General features: G+C 47.1%; 1 long non-coding RNA gene across 1 annotated transcript; it reads right to left on the minus strand.

Annotated features, from left to right (window-relative positions):
- Positions 1 to 4,309: 4,309 nt before the first annotated feature.
- Positions 4,310 to 17,638, minus strand: LOC308187213. The gene is made up of 3 exons (XR_013944524.1): positions 17,526 to 17,638; positions 12,892 to 13,049; positions 4,310 to 4,777 (listed from the first exon to the last, which is right to left on the minus strand). It is a non-coding gene; the product is annotated as an uncharacterized lncRNA (long non-coding RNA).
- Positions 17,639 to 17,763: the final 125 nt, after the last annotated feature.

Raw genomic sequence — 17,763 nt, forward strand, 5'->3', positions numbered from 1 at the left:
ATATCTTTCAGGTGTAAGCTGAGTGCTTTGGTGTTATAGCTACGTCTTGATATTCTAAGTACACCTTCCGGTACACTTACCTTGTTACGACTTACCTCATCTTCAGCGTATTTATGGTATTAGTTATGTGGGATGTGGCTTTTGAGGAGGGTGACGGGCGGTATGTACGTGCCCCAGGGCCGGCTTAAAGTAGGCTCTATTGTCCCACTTTACTGCTAAATCCGCCTTCCAGAAGTGGTTTCACGCTTCTTTCCGTGTGCCCTATGAATAGGGAATGTAGCCCATTTCTTCCACTCCATAGGCTATACCTTGACCTGTCTTATTAGCGGGGTGCTATTGTGTCCACTGTTGTGCTCTCATTCGAGGTGGGCTGGCGACGGCGGTATGTAGGCTGTGTTGGCAAGGGGTGGTTGGGTTAATCGGGGATTATCGATTGTAGAACAGGCTCCTCTAGGTGGGTTTGGGGCACCGCCAAGTCCTTAGAGTTTTAAGCGTTTGTGCTCGTAGTTCTCTGGCGGATACTTCGGTAAAGTAAGTATCAAGATTTAGGGCCAGGCATAGTGGGGTATCTAATCCCAGTTTGGGCCCTGGCTTTCGTGGGTTTAAATCAGTCGTTAGTTCCTAAGATCATCTTAATGGTGTGTTTAGGTGCATCTTGGGCTTATGACAGCTCAGTTGCATTTTGATCTTAGTTAGCTAGGATAGGCATTTTACCACTCTTTACGCCGTGTCAATAGGACGGTTGATTTGGGTTTCTTGTATGACCGCGGTGGCTGGCACAAGATTTACCAACCCTTGAAGTTAGGCTGTTGCTATAACTAAGTCAAGTTTGCACTCATTGCTTAATGTTAATTACTGCTGAATACCCGTGGGGGCGTGGCTTAGCGAGGCGTCTTGGGCTACTACTTGGGTGTGCCTGATACCCACTCCTCAAGGCCTGTATGGGGGTAGGTGGTCGAGGGCGTTTACACTGGGGCGCGGATACTTGCATGTATATATTTAGCAAAAACCAACCGTAAGGTTAGGACTAAGTCTTTTGTCCGCAGGCATGTTTTATGCCATCTTGGCAACTTCAGTGCCATGCTTTGTGTTAAGCTATGTGGACGGGGGTGTGGTTAGCTGATAGTTGAGTGGTGAGTGAGAGTGAAGTATATGAAATTATTGCTTGTGTTTACTATTTTTAGTACTGGAGTTTCTCTAATAAGTTTAAGTTATTTTGTATGTGTTTGTGTGTATATGTACATCGTTCCGATGATGTCATGGAAGGGATGATTAATGGAGTTTTAGAGGTAGTTTGCTGGGATTGGGCGATGAAGGTTTATGCTACATGGTGGTTAGCGAAAGTTTACTGGTTTAGTTTGTGAAGCGCAGGGGTTGCGCTTAATGATTTGTTGTTTTGTGCTATGTCCAACGAGCATTCATCCAATAGCCCCATTTAACCCGGAGGGTGGAGGTAACATTAACTGAATGTGGTCAAAGTGCATCAGTGTCAGGATGATTCCCCATATACGCCAACCGTCTCATCGAGGGACCCTTGAAATATAGGATAGGCCGTGAGGCAGGTGTGTCCAGGCTTAGATTGTGGGACCCCCGAGATCACTGGGAATAGCCACCTGTGAGGTAACCCCGGAAAAAATAAGAGGAACCAGAGGCGCCAAAAAGCTGGAACATGCCGCGATTACGCATTGAGAAGGTGAAAGTACTCACAGATGCCACTTTGAAGGGCAAGGAGGGGTGAGTGAACCCAATGGATGGCCCTGACCGAGGAACCAGAGGCGCAAAAATGTGAGGAGGGCGAGGGGTTTAGGGGGAACGTATGGGCCTGAAGCTAGTCATACCGGACATTATGTGCAACGGGTTGCTGATTTCACGTGAGGAGTACGATTAATAAATCCGTCTGATACGAACTGCATGAGATATGTGGTGGAGAGTTGTTGTTGGAGCATGTCCTGTGAGCATTCATTAAAATGGGGTCTTGTTATGCGCTTGAGTGGAGTTGTATTGGGTGTTGTGGGGTATGGTCCTAGAACATTCATGCCGGGTGGTTTGGTAGGAGTGTGTTTAAGGGTTTAATGGCCGTGTACATGTATGGGTTTAGCACCTGCTTATAAGATAGTCCGTATATAATGTATATTACTGGTACTATAGTATGTATGTATATGGGGTATATAAATTTATGCACGAATATGCATAACCAAATACCCCCGCCTCGGGGGGGGAGGGGGGGGGGGTTAAGCATAATGGCATAGATGGGGTAGAATTATTGGGGGCTTGCGGTTAGTTCCTGTAGTTGAGAACAATGGCGGCTTTTCGAGCCGCAGGCCTCGGGTAGTGTCCGGGCAGGAATAATGACTTATTTTATGTTTTTTTTAGGGATTTGCTTTGCGGTGGGTGTTTTGGGTGTGGCGTCGAATCCTTCGCCGTATTATGGGGTTGTTGGTTTGGTGTTAGCGTCTGTGGCGGGGTGCGGGTGGTTGCTGGGCCTTGGGGTTTCGTTCGTGGCTTTAGTGCTGTTTATGGTGTATTTGGGGGGTATGCTGGTGGTGTTTGTTTATTCAGTAGCTTTAGCAGCGGAGCCTTTCCCTGGGGCTTGGGGGGATTGACGGGTGATTGGATGTGCAGTAGCGTTTGTGGCAATTGTTTTTGGGGGGTTGGTGTTTGGGGGGTTTATGGGGGCTTGGAAGTTCGGGGTTTCTACTGTGAATAATGTTGGGGTGTTTGTTGTTCGGTCGGATTTTAGTGGAGTTTCCATGTTTTATTCACATGGGGCAGGGATGTTTTTAGTGGCGGGTTGGGGGCTGTTGTTGACTTTGTTTGTTGTATTGGAGCTTGTGCGGGGGTTGTCGCGGGGTGCTATTCGGGCGGTTTAGGGGTTAGGGTCAGAGAATAGTTTATTGAAAATGCCAGCTTTGGGAGCTGGAGATAAAGGTTTGAGTCCTTTTTTTCTGAGTTTGGGGTACTCTAAGAAGTGGTAAGTCTTCAATCTTTGGTTTACAAGACCAATGTTTTTATAAACTATTAGAGTATTTAGCAGTTGAGTATTTTGTTTTCTAGGGCGCTTGCGGCGGGGAGGAGAAATAGGAGGATAGTGAAGTAGGCGATTGAAGCGAGTTGGCCGATGATGATGAATGGGTGTTCGACGGGTTGGCTTCCTACTCATGTTAGGACGAGGAGGTCGGCGACTAGTACTCAGAATAGGAGCTGGGAGAGTGGTCGGAATGTTATTGCTCGTTGTTTTGATTTGTGCAGGAATGGGATTAGGAATAGGATCAGTACGGAGGCGGCCAGTGCTAATACGCCTCCTAGTTTATTTGGGATTGAACGTAGGATGGCGTAGGCGAATAGGAAGTATCATTCTGGCTTGATGTGTGGTGGGGTTACTAGCGGGTTTGCTGGGGTGAAGTTTTCTGGGTCTCCCAGGAGGTTAACCGCTCATGCTTCTTTCTTATGAGACGTTAGTAAACCAATTACATAGCCTTGTCAAGACTAAATCACAGGTAAAAATCCTGTACATCTCATGTGGCCAACCACTCCCAACTAGGATTCCAAGACGCCTCATCACCCATCATAGAAGAACTCGTTGAATTCCACGACCACGCCCTAATCGTTGCCCTAGCTATCTGCAGCCTAGTTCTCTACCTTTTAGCCCACATACTAACAGAAAAACTCTCGTCCAATGCTGTAGACGCCCAAGAAGTAGAGCTGATCTGGACAATCCTACCTGCTATCGTCCTGGTACTCCTCGCCCTCCCATCCCTACAAATCCTCTACATAATGGACGAAATCGACGAACCAGACCTCACCCTAAAAGCCATCGGCCACCAATGATACTGAAGCTACGAATACACAGACTTCAAAGACCTATCATTCGACTCCTACATAGTGCCCACCCCAGACTTACCCAACGGCCACTTCCGACTGCTAGAAGTTGACCACCGCGTAGTTATCCCAATAGAATCCCCCATCCGCGTGATCATTACTGCAGGAGACGTACTCCACTCCTGAGCAGTCCCAACGCTCGGAGTTAAAACAGACGCAATCCCAGGCCGACTAAACCAAACTTCATTCATTACCACCCGGCCTGGGATTTTTTACGGACAATGCTCAGAAATTTGCGGGGCTAATCACAGCTACATACCCATTGTAGTAGAATCAACCCCACTCCCACATTTCGAGGCCTGATCGTCCCTTCTATCATCATCCTAATCATTAAGAAGCTATGCAACAGCACTAGCCTTTTAAGCTAGCCAAAGAGGGACTTCCCCCTCCTTAATGATATGCCACAGCTTAACCCCGCACCATGATTTTCAATCATAATTATAACCTGATTAACCCTAGCACTCCTCATCCAACCAAAACTACTAGCCTTCACCACAACCAACCCCCCATCAAATAAGACCTCCCTCACTACCAAACCCACACCATGATCCTGACCATGAACCTAAGCTTCTTTGACCAATTTTCCAGCCCCAATCTATTTGGCATCCCCTTAATCCTACTATCCCTACTCTTCCCAGCCCTACTATTCCCGTCCCCAAACAACCGATGAATCAACAACCGCCTTTCTACTATCCAAACATGACTCCTTCACCTAATCACAAAACAACTAATAGTCCCACTCAACAAAAATGGCCACAAATGAGCCATAATATTTACATCCCTAATAATCATACTTCTTACAATCAACCTTCTAGGCCTCCTTCCATATACATTCACCCCAACCACCCAACTATCTATGAACATAGCCCTAGCCTTCCCACTATGGCTCGCCACACTACTAACAGGCATGTTTAACCATGTACGTGCCCCAGGGCCGGCTTAAAGTAGGCTCTATTGTCCCACTTTACTGCTAAATCCGCCTTCCAGAAGTGGTTTCACGCTTCTTTCCGTGTGCCCTATGAATAGGGAATGTAGCCCATTTCTTCCACTCCATAGGCTATACCTTGACCTGTCTTATTAGCGGGGTGCTATTGTGTCCACTGTTGTGCTCTCATTCGAGGTGGGCTGGCGACGGCGGTATGTAGGCTGTGTTGGCAAGGGGTGGTTGGGTTAATCGGGGATTATCGATTGTAGAACAGGCTCCTCTAGGTGGGTTTGGGGCACCGCCAAGTCCTTAGAGTTTTAAGCGTTTGTGCTCGTAGTTCTCTGGCGGATACTTCGGTAAAGTAAGTATCAAGATTTAGGGCCAGGCATAGTGGGGTATCTAATCCCAGTTTGGGCCCTGGCTTTCGTGGGTTTAAATCAGTCGTTAGTTCCTAAGATCATCTTAATGGTGTGTTTAGGTGCATCTTGGGCTTATGACAGCTCAGTTGCATTTTGATCTTAGTTAGCTAGGATAGGCATTTTACCACTCTTTACGCCGTGTCAATAGGACGGTTGATTTGGGTTTCTTGTATGACCGCGGTGGCTGGCACAAGATTTACCAACCCTTGAAGTTAGGCTGTTGCTATAACTAAGTCAAGTTTGCACTCATTGCTTAATGTTAATTACTGCTGAATACCCGTGGGGGCGTGGCTTAGCGAGGCGTCTTGGGCTACTACTTGGGTGTGCCTGATACCCGCTCCTCAAGGCCTGTATGGGGGTAGGTGGTCGAGGGCGTTTACACTGGGGCGCGGATACTTGCATGTATATATTTAGCAAAAACCAACCGTAAGGTTAGGGCTAAGTCTTTTGTCCGCAGGCATGTTTTATGCCATCTTGGCAACTTCAGTGCCATGCTTTGTGTTAAGCTATGTGGACGGGGGTGTGGTTAGCTGATAGTTGAGTGGTGAGTGAGAGTGAAGTATATGAAATTATTGCTTGTGTTTACTATTTTTAGTACTGGAGTTTCTCTAAGTCCTAGGACTAGGAGGAAATGGTGTTTCATAGTGTGTAGGCGTCGGGATAGTCCGAGTATCGTCGGGGTATTCCTGCTAGGCCTAGGAAGTGCTGGGGGAAGAACGTTAGGTTTACTCCTGTAAATATTACCCCGAAGTGGGCTTTTGCTCATGTTTGGTGTAGGGTAAACCCAGTGAGTAGTGGGAATCAGTGAGTAAATCCTGCTAGAATGGCAAAGACGGCGCCTATGGATAGGACGTAGTGGAAGTGGGCAACTACGTAGTACGTGTCGTGCAGGGCGATGTCTAGGGAAGAGTTTGCAAGAACGATTCCTGTTAATCCTCCGATGGTAAATAGGAAGATAAATCCTAGAGCTCATAGTATTGGGGGGGGTCTCATTTGATTGTTCCTCCGTGCAGGGTGGCTAGTCAGCTAAATACTTTGATTCCGGTAGGGATGGCAATGATTATAGTGGCTGATGTAAAGTAGGCTCGGGTATCAACGTCTATTCCTACTGTAAACATGTGGTGAGCTCAGACGATGAATCCTAGGAAGCCGATGGATAGTATGGCTCAGACTATTCCCATGTAGCCGAAGGGCTCCTTTTTGCCTGAGTAGTACGTGACTACGTGTGAGATGATTCCGAACCCCGGTAGGATCAGAATATAGACTTCTGGGTGTCCGAAGAATCAGAATAGGTGTTGGTACAGGATTGGGTCTCCTCCTCCAGCGGGGTCGAAGAATGTGGTGTTTAGGTTTCGATCAGTTAGTAATATTGTAATACCGGCGGCGAGTACGGGGAGTGATAGAAGGAGTAGGATGGCGGTAATTAGTACGGATCAGACAAATAGTGGGGTTTGGTATTGTGAGAGTGCGGGGGGTTTTATGTTGATGGCTGTGGTGATAAAGTTGATGGCCCCAAGGATGGAGGAGATACCGGCTAAGTGGAGTGAGAAGATAGCCAGGTCTACTGAAGCTCCGGCGTGGGCAAGGTCACCTGCTAGGGGAGGGTAGACAGTTCAGCCTGTGCCGGCGCCAGCTTCTACAGTGGATGAGGCTAGTAGGAGGAGGAATGATGGGGGGAGGAGTCAAAAGCTTATGTTGTTTATTCGCGGGAATGCTATGTCGGGGGCACCGATTATGAGGGGGACTAATCAGTTGCCGAATCCTCCGATCATGATGGGTATGACTATAAAGAAGCTTATTACAAAGGCGTGAGCGGTAACGATTACATTGTAAATTTGGTCGTCGCCTAGGAGAGTTCCTGGTTGTCCTAGTTCTGCGCGGATTAATAGGCTGAGTGCGGTGCCGACTATTCCTGCTCATGCCCCGAAGATGAGGTACAGGGTGCCAATATCCTTATGGTTAGTGGAAAATAGTCATCGGTTGATGAAGGTGACGGGTAAGATGGCTGAGTGTTGAAGCGTTAGGCTGTAGTCCTTTTTACAGAGGTTTAATTCCTCTTCTTATCGGCTCTGTAGTGAAATTCATGTTGAGTTGCAAGCTCATCGATGCGCACTAGGGTGCGTCAGGGTCTTTGTAGGCAGAAGCCAATTGGTTTAGGCATTTAGCTGTTAACTAGAGTTTTGTGGGATCGAAGCCCATCTGTCTAGGGAGGCTTTAGCTTAATTAAAGCGTCTGACTTGCATTCAGAAGATACAGGTTAATATTCTGTAAGTCTTAATGTGCAGAAACTAAGAGGGTTTAACTCTTATTTAAGGCTTTGAAGGCCTTCGGTTTGGGGTGTTATCCTAAGTTTCTAGACAATGGCATGTATTATTGGGGACAGGGGAAGTAAGAGGATTGATAGTGAGGCAAGGACCGCAGTAGGTGTGCTTGGGGCTTTGCTAGTGTATCATTGTTTTATGTGGTTAGAGGAGTTGGGGGGAAGGGTAATTGTTGAGTGGTATGCGAGGCGTAGGTAGAAGAAGAGGCTGAGCAGTGATAGCATGGCAATTGCCATGGCTGCTGGTGTTATTTCCTGTTTAGTTAGTTCTTGGATGATAAGTCACTTTGGTATAAAGCCTGTTAATGGGGGGAGGCCTGCTAGGGATAAAAGTACTAGTATTAGGGTGGCGTTTAGCACTGGGGTTTTTGTTCATGAGGTTGTGATCATGGATAGGTTAAGGGCTTTGATTTTGTTAAGGGCTAGGAATACGGCTGATGTTATGATTGTGTATAGGTAGAAGGTAAGTAAGGCCAATTTGGGGCTGTAAACTAGGATGATGGCGATTCAGCCTAAGTGGGAGATGGACGAGAAGGCTAGGATTTTGCGTGTTTGTGTTTGGTTCAGTCCTATTCAGCCTCCTAGTGCTGTTGAGGCTAGGGCCATGGCGGTGAGTAGAGCTGGGTCGAGGGATTTGGATGTTAGTAGGAGCAGGGTTAGTGGGGGGAATTTTATGAGGGTCGAGAGTAGCAGGGCTGTTATTAGTGGCGATCCTTGTAGTACTTCTGGGAATCAGAAGTGAAATGGCACTAGGCCCAGTTTAATAGCGATTGCTGCTGTCAGTAGTAGACTGGAGGTTGGGTGGTTTATTTGTGTGATGTCTCATTGGCCGGTGACTCAGGCATTGGTTATGCTAGAGAATAGGACCAGGGCGGAAGCAGCTGCTTGGGTTAGGAAGTATTTCGTTGCGGCTTCTACTGCTCGTGGGTGGTGGGATTTGGCAATTAGGGGAATGATGGCTAGTGCGTTGATCTCCAGTCCTGTCCAGGCCAGAACTCAGTGGTTGCTGGAAATTGTGATTGTGGTGCCCAAGATGAGGCTGAAGGTTATGATTGGGGTCGCGTAAGGGTTCATTAGTAGAGGAGGGGGTTAAACCATCATTTTCGGGGTATGGGCCCGATAGCTTGATTAGCTGACTCTACTAGAAAATAATATAAGGGAAGTATGGAGAATTTTGATTTCTCTTGTGTGGGTTCAATTCCTACTTTTCTAAGGTCAACAGGAAATGAGAGGGCTGTTATACCTCTATGTTCACTTTATCATAGTGACCCTTTGTAGTTCAGGCACATTTCCTTATGTAAGGAGGTAGGCCTGCATAGCAGATAGGTATGCTGATGTGTCAGAGGCACAGAGCTAGTGTGAGGGGTAGGAAGTTTTTTCATAGTAGGTGCATTAGTTGGTCATATCGGAATCGTGGGTATGAAGCTCGGACCCATAAGAAACCAGAAGATAGTAGGAGGACTTTTGTGGCTAGGATGACGGGGAATAGTTCTGTGGGTGGCCCTAGGGCGCTTGGGTTTAGGAATATGATGGCTGTAAGTGTATTTATTAGCATAATGTTCGCATATTCAGCTAGGAAGAATAAGGCGAAGGGTCCTGCGGCGTATTCAACGTTAAACCCTGAGACTAGCTCAGATTCGCCCTCTGTGAGGTCAAAAGGAGCTCGGTTTGTCTCTGCTAGGGTGGATACGTATCATATTATTGCTAGGGGTCATGAGGAGAAAATGAAGTATAGAGGCTCCTGTGCGACGGCAAAGGAGCTGAGTGTGTAGCTTCCGCTTAGTATGATTATTGATAGCAGGATTATGGCCAGTGTCACTTCGTATGAAATGGTCTGTGCTACTGCCCGTAGGGCTCCGATTAGTGCGTATTTTGAGTTCGAGGCTCAGCCTGATCATAGGACTGAGTAGACGGCTAGGCTTGACATGGCTATTAGGAAGAGAACTCCGAGGTTTAGATCTGCTAGGGGAAATGGGAGTGGTAGTGGTGCTCAAGTGGTGAGGGCTAGGACAAGGGCTAGTATTGGTATCAGAATGAATAGAAGTGGGGAAGAGGTAGAGGGTCGGATGGGCTCTTTGGTAAATAGTTTCAGTCCGTCCGCAAATGGTTGAAGTAGGCCAAAAGGCCCGACAACGTTAGGGCCTTTGCGGGATTGTATGTAGCTTAGGATTTTCCGTTCTGCTAGGGTTAGGAAGGCTACGGCAATCAGGATTGGGATGATGTATAGGAGGGATATAATGAGGCAGCTTAGTGTTGTTATTTGAATCATGGGTGAAGCTAGGGAGAGGATTTGAACCTCTGGGGAAAGGGCTTAAGCCTTCTGCACTTGCCGGGCTCTGCCACTCTAGCTGGTCCTTTTCTAGGATTGAAAGTGGTGGGGGAAGGCCCTCTTCACGGTTTAGTTGGTTTCACTGCTTAGAGGGGGGGGGCGTGCTTGTGGTATTGGCCCCACTTTCCCGGTCCTTTCGTACTGGGGAGAGTGTGTCATAGATAGAAACCGACCTGGATTGCTCCGGTCTGAACTCAGATCACGTAGGACTGTTAATCGTTGAACAAACGAACCCTTAATAGCGGCTGCACCATTAGGATGTCCTGATCCAACATCGAGGTCGTAAACCCCCCTGTCGATATGGGCTCTTGAGGGGGATTGCGCTGTTATCCCTGGGGTAGCTTGGTCCATTAATCAATTATATTGGGTCTGGTCACTGTTAGCACTTTGAGGGGTAGCTCTAGGTAAAGAGGTATGGTCTTGTTTTTGGAGGATTTGTTCTCCTCCAAGGTCGCCCCAACCGAAAAATATCGACCAGGCTCTGCGATGGTAGTGGCCCCAGTGGGGTTGATTGAGGATTCGCGGTGGTCGTTGATTTTTAAGTTCCACAGGGTCTTCTCGTCTTATGTTCACATCCCCGCTTTTGCACGGGGAGATCAATTTCACTGATTATCTGTGAGAGACAGTTAAGACCTCGTTTAGCCATTCATACAAGTCTCGATTTATGGGACAATTGATTGCGCTACCTTTGCACGGTTAGGATACCGCGGCCGTTAAACCTAAGTCACCGGGCAGGCATCACCTTCAATACTTGTTTAATTTGCTGAAGGCTATGTTTTTGGTAAACAGTCGGGCCTTATTAATTTGCCGAGTTCCTTTCACAGATTTTAATCGCTCTTATAGGCGCTCCTGAGTCGGGTTAACAGGGTTAGTTAATACGTGGTCTTGTAGGGGTTTTTGTATCTGTCTAGGTCTGTTAATAATGTTTCTATGTAAGCTTGCGCCGTTAGAGGGGTGTGGCCCTGAGTTACTTATTTTAGCATTAATTCTCCTATATTCATAGGTTGACCTGTTTGTGATAAGGGAATCATCTTATTTTGGTATTTTTAGGTGGTGGAGCTTTGACGCACTCTTTTTTGATGGCTGCTTTAGGGCCCACGGTAGGATCAGTAGTAAGAATTATCCGCTAGTCGAGGTTGTGTCCTTTTTTAATGGAGCTGTCCCTCCATTAAATAGCTCTTAATCATCTCATTAGGGTTCAGGATGTCCGGTAGGGAGGATTAAGGGGGAACTTAGATTCGTTTCACAGGTAACCAGCTATCACCCAGCTCGGTTGGCTTTTCACCTCTACTGACAAGTCATCCCACTCTTTTGCAACAGAGACGGGTTCGCTCTCTTTAACTGCTTGAAAGTAGCTCGCTTGGGTTTCGGGGGGGCAAACTTTAGTTCACTTTGCTTGGTTGTTCTCGCTAAACCATGATGCAAAAGGTACAAGGGTTGATCTTTGCTGTCTGTCGCTTTGATTGTTTCACTGCTATTTCATCTTTCCCTTACGGTACTGGGGTCTCTATCGCGTCTAAGTGTCTTTTCTATCGCCTATACTAAGACTGTAAAATGCTTTAGTTTAATTAGTTTAGTAAATTCTTTAGTTTTGGTGTACTATTTGTGTGGTTGAGCTAGAGGGGGGGCTTCAAGACGATCCGGTCTAGTAGATATCTTTCAGGTGTAAGCTGAGTGCTTTGGTGTTATAGCTACGTCTTGATATTCTAAGTACACCTTCCGGTACACTTACCTTGTTACGACTTACCTCATCTTCAGCGTATTTATGGTATTAGTTATGTGGGATGTGGCTTTTGAGGAGGGTGACGGGCGGTATGTACGTGCCCCAGGGCCGGCTTTTCTTTCTTATGAGACGTTAGTAAACCAATTACATAGCCTTGTCAAGACTAAATCACAGGTAAAAATCCTGTACATCTCATGTGGCCAACCACTCCCAACTAGGATTCCAAGACGCCTCATCACCCATCATAGAAGAACTCGTTGAATTCCACGACCACGCCCTAATCGTTGCCCTAGCTATCTGCAGCCTAGTTCTCTACCTTTTAGCCCACATACTAACAGAAAAACTCTCGTCCAATGCTGTAGACGCCCAAGAAGTAGAGCTGATCTGGACAATCCTACCTGCTATCGTCCTGGTACTCCTCGCCCTCCCATCCCTACAAATCCTCTACATAATGGACAAAATCGATGAACCAGACCTCACCCTAAAAGCCATCGGCCACCAATGATACTGAAGCTACGAATACACAGACTTCAAAGACCTATCATTCGACTCCTACATAGTGCCCACCCCAGACTTACCCAACGGCCACTTCCGACTGCTAGAAGTTGACCACCGCGTAGTTATCCCAATAGAATCCCCCATCCGCGTGATCATTACTGCAGGAGACGTACTCCACTCCTGAGCAGTCCCAACGCTCGGAGTTAAAACAGACGCAATCCCAGGCCGACTAAACCAAACTTCATTCATTACCACCCGGCCTGGGATTTTTTACGGACAATGCTCAGAAATTTGCGGGGCTAATCACAGCTACATACCCATTGTAGTAGAATCAACCCCACTCCCACATTTCGAGGCCTGATCGTCCCTTCTATCATCATCCTAATCATTAAGAAGCTATGCAACAGCACTAGCCTTTTAAGCTAGCCAAAGAGGGACTTCCCCCTCCTTAATGATATGCCACAGCTTAACCCCGCACCATGATTTTCAATCATAATTATAACCTGATTAACCCTAGCACTCCTCATCCAACCAAAACTACTAGCCTTCACCACAACCAACCCCCCATCAAATAAGACCTCCCTCACTACCAAACCCACACCATGATCCTGACCATGAACCTAAGCTTCTTTGACCAATTTTCCAGCCCCAATCTATTCGGCATCCCCTTAATCCTACTATCCCTACTCTTCCCAGCCCTACTATTCCCGTCCCCAAACAACCGATGAATCAACAACCGCCTTTCTACTATCCAAACATGACTCCTTCACCTAATCACAAAACAACTAATAGTCCCACTCAACAAAAATGGCCACAAATGAGCCATAATATTTACATCCCTAATAATCATACTTCTTACAATCAACCTTCTAGGCCTCCTTCCATATACATTCACCCCAACCACCCAACTATCTATGAACATAGCCCTAGCCTTCCCACTATGGCTCGCCACACTACTAACAGGCATGTTTAACCATGTACGTGCCCCAGGGCCGGCTTAAAGTAGGCTCTATTGTCCCACTTTACTGCTAAATCCGCCTTCCAGAAGTGGTTTCACGCTTCTTTCCGTGTGCCCTATGAATAGGGAATGTAGCCCATTTCTTCCACTCCATAGGCTATACCTTGACCTGTCTTATTAGCGGGGTGCTATTGTGTCCACTGTTGTGCTCTCATTCGAGGTGGGCTGGCGACGGCGGTATGTAGGCTGTGTTGGCAAGGGGTGGTTGGGTTAATCGGGGATTATCGATTGTAGAACAGGCTCCTCTAGGTGGGTTTGGGGCACCGCCAAGTCCTTAGAGTTTTAAGCGTTTGTGCTCGTAGTTCTCTGGCGGATACTTCGGTAAAGTAAGTATCAAGATTTAGGGCCAGGCATAGTGGGGTATCTAATCCCAGTTTGGGCCCTGGCTTTCGTGGGTTTAAATCAGTCGTTAGTTCCTAAGATCATCTTAATGGTGTGTTTAGGTGCATCTTGGGCTTATGACAGCTCAGTTGCATTTTGATCTTAGTTAGCTAGGATAGGCATTTTACCACTCTTTACGCCGTGTCAATAGGACGGTTGATTTGGGTTTCTTGTATGACCGCGGTGGCTGGCACAAGATTTACCAACCCTTGAAGTTAGGCTGTTGCTATAACTAAGTCAAGTTTGCACTCATTGCTTAATGTTAATTACTGCTGAATACCCGTGGGGGCGTGGCTTAGCGAGGCGTCTTGGGCTACTACTTGGGTGTGCCTGATACCCGCTCCTCAAGGCCTGTATGGGGGTAGGTGGTCGAGGGCGTTTACACTGGGGCGCGGATACTTGCATGTATATATTTAGCAAAAACCAACCGTAAGGTTAGGGCTAAGTCTTTTGTCCGCAGGCATGTTTTATGCCATCTTGGCAACTTCAGTGCCATGCTTTGTGTTAAGCTATGTGGACGGGGGTGTGGTTAGCTGATAGTTGAGTGGTGAGTGAGAGTGAAGTATATGAAATTATTGCTTGTGTTTACTATTTTTAGTACTGGAGTTTCTCTAATAAGTTTAAGTTATTTTGTATGTGTTTGTGTGTATATGTACATCGTTCCGATGATGTCATGGAAGGGATGATTAATGGAGTTTTAGAGGTAGTTTGCTGGGATTGGGCGATGAAGGTTTATGCTACATGGTGGTTAGCGAAAGTTTACTGGTTTAGTTTGTGAAGCGCAGGGGTTGCGCTTAATGATTTGTTGTTTTGTGCTATGTCCAACGAGCATTCATCCAATAGCCCCATTTAACCCGGAGGGTGGAGGTAACATTAACTGAATGTGGTCAAAGTGCATCAGTGTCAGGATGATTCCCCATATACGCCAACCGTCTCATCGAGGGACCCTTGAAATATAGGATAGGCCGTGAGGCAGGTGTGTCCAGGCTTAGATTGTGGGACCCCCGAGATCACTGGGAATAGCCACCTGTGAGGTAACCCCGGAAAAAATAAGAGGAACCAGAGGCGCCAAAAAGCTGGAACATGCCGCGATTACGCATTGAGAAGGTGAAAGTACTCACAGATGCCACTTTGAAGGGCAAGGAGGGGTGAGTGAACCCAATGGATGGCCCTGACCGAGGAACCAGAGGCGCAAAAATGTGAGGAGGGCGAGGGGTTTAGGGGGAACGTATGGGCCTGAAGCTAGTCATACCGGACATTATGTGCAACGGGTTGCTGATTTCACGTGAGGAGTACGATTAATAAATCCGTCTGATACGAACTGCATGAGATATGTGGTGGAGAGTTGTTGTTGGAGCATGTCCTGTGAGCATTCATTAAAATGGGGTCTTGTTATGCGCTTGAGTGGAGTTGTATTGGGTGTTGTGGGGTATGGTCCTAGAACATTCATGCCGGGTGGTTTGGTAGGAGTGTGTTTAAGGGTTTAATGGCCGTGTACATGTATGGGTTTAGCACCTGCTTATAAGATAGTCCGTATATAATGTATATTACTGGTACTATAGTATGTATGTATATGGGGTATATAAATTTATGCACGAATATGCATAACCAAATACCCCCGCCTCGGGGGGGGGGGGGGGGGGGGTTAAGCATAATGGCATAGATGGGGTAGAATTATTGGGGGCTTGCGGTTAGTTCCTGTAGTTGAGAACAATGGCGGCTTTTCGAGCCGCAGGCCTCGGGTAGTGTCCGGGCAGGAATAATGACTTATTTTATGTTTTTTTTAGGGATTTGCTTTGCGGTGGGTGTTTTGGGTGTGGCGTCGAATCCTTCGCCGTATTATGGGGTTGTTGGTTTGGTGTTAGCGTCTGTGGCGGGGTGCGGGTGGTTGCTGGGCCTTGGGGTTTCGTTCGTGGCTTTAGTGCTGTTTATGGTGTATTTGGGGGGTATGCTGGTGGTGTTTGTTTATTCAGTAGCTTTAGCAGCGGAGCCTTTCCCTGGGGCTTGGGGGGATTGACGGGTGATTGGATGTGCAGTAGCGTTTGTGGCAATTGTTTTTGGGGGGTTGGTGTTTGGGGGGTTTATGGGGGCTTGGAAGTTCGGGGTTTCTACTGTGAATAATGTTGGGGTGTTTGTTGTTCGGTCGGATTTTAGTGGAGTTTCCATGTTTTATTCACATGGGGCAGGGATGTTTTTAGTGGCGGGTTGGGGGCTGTTGTTGACTTTGTTTGTTGTATTGGAGCTTGTGCGGGGGTTGTCGCGGGGTGCTATTCGGGCGGTTTAGGGGTTAGGGTCAGAGAATAGTTTATTGAAAATGCCAGCTTTGGGAGCTGGAGATAAAGGTTTGAGTCCTTTTTTTCTGAGTTTGGGGTACTCTAAGAAGTGGTAAGTCTTCAATCTTTGGTTTACAAGACCAATGTTTTTATAAACTATTAGAGTATTTAGCAGTTGAGTATTTTGTTTTCTAGGGCGCTTGCGGCGGGGAGGAGAAATAGGAGGATAGTGAAGTAGGCGATTGAAGCGAGTTGGCCGATGATGATGAATGGGTGTTCGACGGGTTGGCTTCCTACTCATGTTAGGACGAGGACGTCGGCGACTAGTACTCAGAATAGGAGCTGGGAGAGTGGTCGGAATGTTATTGCTCGTTGTTTTGATTTGTGCAGGAATGGGATTAGGAATAGGATCAGTACGGAGGCGGCCAGTGCTAATACGCCTCCTAGTTTATTTGGGATTGAACGTAGGATGGCGTAGGCGAATAGGAAGTATCATTCTGGCTTGATGTGTGGTGGGGTTACTAGCGGGTTTGCTGGGGTGAAGTTTTCTGGGTCTCCCAGGAGGTTAACCGCTCATGCTTCTTTCTTATGAGACGTTAGTAAACCAATTACATAGCCTTGTCAAGACTAAATCACAGGTAAAAATCCTGTACATCTCATGTGGCCAACCACTCCCAACTAGGATTCCAAGACGCCTCATCACCCATCATAGAAGAACTCGTTGAATTCCACGACCACGCCCTAATCGTTGCCCTAGCTATCTGCAGCCTAGTTCTCTACCTTTTAGCCCACATACTAACAGAAAAACTCTCGTCCAATGCTGTAGACGCCCAAGAAGTAGAGCTGATCTGGACAATCCTACCTGCTATCGTCCTGGTACTCCTCGCCCTCCCATCCCTACAAATCCTCTACATAATGGACGAAATCGACGAACCAGACCTCACCCTAAAAGCCATCGGCCACCAATGATACTGAAGCTACGAATACACAGACTTCAAAGACCTATCATTCGACTCCTACATAGTGCCCACCCCAGACTTACCCAACGGCCACTTCCGACTGCTAGAAGTTGACCACCGCGTAGTTATCCCAATAGAATCCCCCATCCGCGTGATCATTACTGCAGGAGACGTACTCCACTCCTGAGCAGTCCCAACGCTCGGAGTTAAAACAGACGCAATCCCAGGCCGACTAAACCAAACTTCATTCATTACCACCCGGCCTGGGATTTTTTACGGACAATGCTCAGAAATTTGCGGGGCTAATCACAGCTACATACCCATTGTAGTAGAATCAACCCCACTCCCACATTTCGAGGCCTGATCGTCCCTTCTATCATCATCCTAATCATTAAGAAGCTATGCAACAGCACTAGCCTTTTAAGCTAGCCAAAGAGGGACTTCCCCCTCCTTAATGATATGCCACAGCTTAACCCCGCACCATGATTTTCAATCATAATTATAACCTGATTAACCCTAGCACTCCTCATCCAACCAAAACTACTAGCCTTCACCACAACCAACCCCCCATCAAATAAGACCTCCCTCACTACCAAACCCACACCATGATCCTGACCATGAACCTAAGCTTCTTTGACCAATTTTCCAGCCCCAATCTATTCGGCATCCCCTTAATCCTACTATCCCTACTCTTCCCAGCCCTACTATTCCCGTCCCCAAACAACCGATGAATCAACAACCGCCTTTCTACTATCCAAACATGACTCCTTCACCTAATCACAAAACAACTAATAGTCCCACTCAACAAAAATGGCCACAAATGAGCCATAATATTTACATCCCTAATAATCATACTTCTTACAATCAACCTTCTAGGCCTCCTTCCATATACATTCACCCCAACCACCCAACTATCTATGAACATAGCCCTAGCCTTCCCACTATGGCTCGCCACACTACTAACAGGCATGTTTAACCATGTACGTGCCCCAGGGCCGGCTTAAAGTAGGCTCTATTGTCCCACTTTACTGCTAAATCC

Source organism: Anser brachyrhynchus (assembly GCF_964034855.1).
Source record: "Anser brachyrhynchus genome assembly, contig: SCAFFOLD_103, whole genome shotgun sequence".
NCBI lineage: Eukaryota > Metazoa > Chordata > Aves > Anseriformes > Anatidae > Anser > Anser brachyrhynchus.